The following is a 3,051-nucleotide window of genomic DNA, read 5'->3' as shown; positions in this document are numbered from 1 at the left end:
CGTATATGTGGATAACTTTAGCTATCACTTTATGACCATTTGTGATGCGTGTGTGTGTGTGTGTGTGTGTGTGTGTGTGTGTGTGTGTGTGTCTGTGTGTGTGTGTGGGTGTGTGTATGTGTGTGTGTCTGTGCGTGTGTGTGTATTTGTGCGCGCGCGTGCGTCTGTATGCGTGCGTGTGCGTGTGTGTGCAAACACACACATGCACGCGCAACGGTACCAGTGCATGGTTAAAGAGTTGGTTTCTCAAGCACGTGGCTTCGAATTCAGTCCCACAATAGCATCTTGAGTAAGTGTCTCCTAACAGCCCTCGGTCAGATTCATTCACAAACTTGTGAGTAAACTTAATTAGAACTGTGTAGAAGCCCATCATACATAGCTGTTATCTGTATATATGTTTGTATGTCTGTTCGTACTTGCATACGTATGTATGAACGCGCGCGTGTATGTATGTATGTACGTATGTATGTATGTATGTATATACGTATGTATATATGTATGTATGTATGTATGTATGTACGTATGTATGTATGTATGTATGCATGAATTATGTGACTAAGCGTGAGAGTGAGTGAGAGAGCGAGTGAGTGAGTGAGAGAGTGGGTGAGTGAGTGAGGGAGGGAGGGAGTGAATGCGTGAAAGAGAGACTGTGTGCTTGTGTGCAGTCCTATTAACATAACCAAACAGTTCGTGAAGAAGATACCGATAAAATGAGTACCATGATTTCAAAATATGTACCTGGATAGACTGGTTTGACCGAAACCTTCAGAGTTTTGTCCTAGCGTAACAGCTGTCTAGTGACTACAAGTATGAAAATATACACAGCAACGCTACCATGATCATCATCATCATCATATCATCGTCATCACCATCGTCGTCGTCATCATCATCATCATCATCATCATCATCATCATCACCACAATCGCTGTTATTTCGCTTTACTCATGATTTCGATTAAACTTCAATTGCGTCGAATCTGTATTAGATATTATTAGGTATGCAAATGCGTCTTTGTTTTTTTTGTTTTTTTTTGTTTTTTTTTTGTTTTGTTTTTTTTGGCTTTTCTAAGATGCTTATGCTTAGATTTGTTACAATGAATAATAAAGTGAGTACAAAGGAAACCTGACCTCTGAAATAAGTTCCATCTGTTTGCTTAATATCACTGAGACACAAACTACAATAAGTAGCTTATTCTCAAAGTGTGCGTGCGCGCGCGCGTTTGCTTTCTTTTCGATGTTTCTCTCTCTTTCTCTCTTGGCTTCTTTTCTTCTGTTTTTTTTTTTTTCCTTACTTCTTTTCCTCATTGTTTACCCATCCTGTCGGACTTGCCTTGGTGTACAGCTAAAAACGGATGTAGGCAGCTTGTCACCGAACTAACTGTGAATATAGCGTTTCTGTTGTTCCTTCTTTTTCTGTCAGTGAACTTAAATCGTGAGTATAACGAGCTTGACAATTTTGTCTTTGCTTGCAAGAAATTCTTTTACAAAATTGCGATGTTTAGTGCGTTTATACGTCATATCCGGTTGCTAAATAATCTCACTTTTATAATCTTGGGTCTTTTCATGAATAGATCATAGAAGTTTATTTGCAGTTGCTATGTCGCCATTGGGTCTTGCTACTGAGGGAAAAAAAAAAAGAAGGGTGGAAATAGTGTAAGAGAGGATAGAGATAATGAATGATAGGGACAGTGAATTGGTAAATACTTAAAGCAGAAAGTTTAATGACCAGTCGATAAAATTCACCGAGTTTCTCTGTGTTGTCAAGCTGTTATCTTCGTCTCCAGTCCGAACGGAGTGCTGTCGATACTAATTGACGTCGTATTATGATGAATAGAGGAGAAGGTGAAAGGGGAAATAAATCGATAGAGCAACAAAAGCGGAGATAGTGGGAGGAGTATTCATATGAGAAATAGAGCTATTAATTATGACTTAAAATGAGACGACAGAGAAAGCATAAGAGAAAGAGCGAACGAAAGCAAGAAATGGATAGATAGGGAATGAGAAAGAGTGAGTAAGAAAGAGAAAGAAAGAGCGGGGGTAGCGAAATGAAAACAGACTCTGAAAGGGCAGACAAAATTAGATGGGGAAGACAAGAAGAATGAAAATGGAATAAAAGAGGGATAGGCACATACAGTGTAAGCAAATAAAGTGTGTATTTGTATGTGTACGCGCATGCACGTACATACACACACACACACACACACATACATGTATATACATGCGCGCGTGTGTGTGCGTGTGTTTTTTGTGTGTAATGAAGTTATAAATTATAAATAATTAATTACTGTAATATATGTGAAGTGAAAATAGCTGTTAGTTTTAACGAATTGAAAAGTTTAAAGAAGGAACATTTAGAGAACGTAACTATATATTTTGATGTAGACCTCATTTGAATTAAGACTAATGCTTCGTATAAAATGCGTAGTAAAATGAAATATGGAGATGTTCGTGCATTTCCCAAGACCATTAAGGTATTGCTATTTATATTATTTTGTCAAGGAATCATTAACTGATAATCCACTTTCTTTATGGTTAATGATTGGTTCTTGTAAAGACAACAAATATTTCTGATGGGTGTTTTTTTTTATCGTTGATTGAGAAGATAATATTCTATGGTTGGCAATTATCTGACTGACCCTTGAGAGATGGAAGGTATTGGCGAAATCGAGTGGATTTGAAGAGAGACAAAACATAATGGGACGATACTAAATATTTCAAAATACTTAATTTAGGTCTCTACCGCTTCTACAATTTACGGTATTAATTATTGTCATTAAAAATAATTGTTTCTTATATTAGTCCAAATATATGGTTCATATTTAGTTCATCGGCCACGAATCGATTGAAAACTTTGCTTTTATTCGAATTTAAGGGGTAGAGCAACAAGACTTTTTATATGAAGGAATTTTATATATATAATAAGAGCTGTGTATGTATGTATGTATGTATGTATGTATGTATGTATGTATGTATGTATGTATGTATGTATGTACGTATGTATGTATGTACGTATGTATATGTATATATATATATATATATATATATATATATA

General features: G+C 36.2%; 1 protein-coding gene and 1 long non-coding RNA gene across 2 annotated transcripts in view; one reads left to right on the top strand and one right to left on the bottom strand.

Moving 5' to 3' along the window:
• LOC128248390 (uncharacterized) overlaps positions 1-1,995 on the bottom strand; it is a 10,860-nt gene extending 8,865 nt beyond the window's left edge. The window contains exon 1 of the long non-coding RNA XR_008264632.1: positions 739-1,995. This is a non-coding gene — a long non-coding RNA (uncharacterized LOC128248390). The remainder of the gene's footprint in view (positions 1-738) is intronic.
• The window catches only part of LOC106874518 (5'-AMP-activated serine/threonine-protein kinase catalytic subunit alpha), a 616,447-nt gene that overhangs the window by 349,383 nt on the left and 264,013 nt on the right, over positions 1-3,051 (top strand). The window lies entirely within an intron of this gene.

The sequence above is a fragment of the Octopus bimaculoides genome, chromosome 7, assembly GCF_001194135.2.
Source record: "Octopus bimaculoides isolate UCB-OBI-ISO-001 chromosome 7, ASM119413v2, whole genome shotgun sequence".
Classification (NCBI taxonomy): Eukaryota; Metazoa; Mollusca; class Cephalopoda; order Octopoda; family Octopodidae; genus Octopus; species Octopus bimaculoides.
This window is presented reverse-complemented; position numbering and strand designations above follow the sequence as displayed.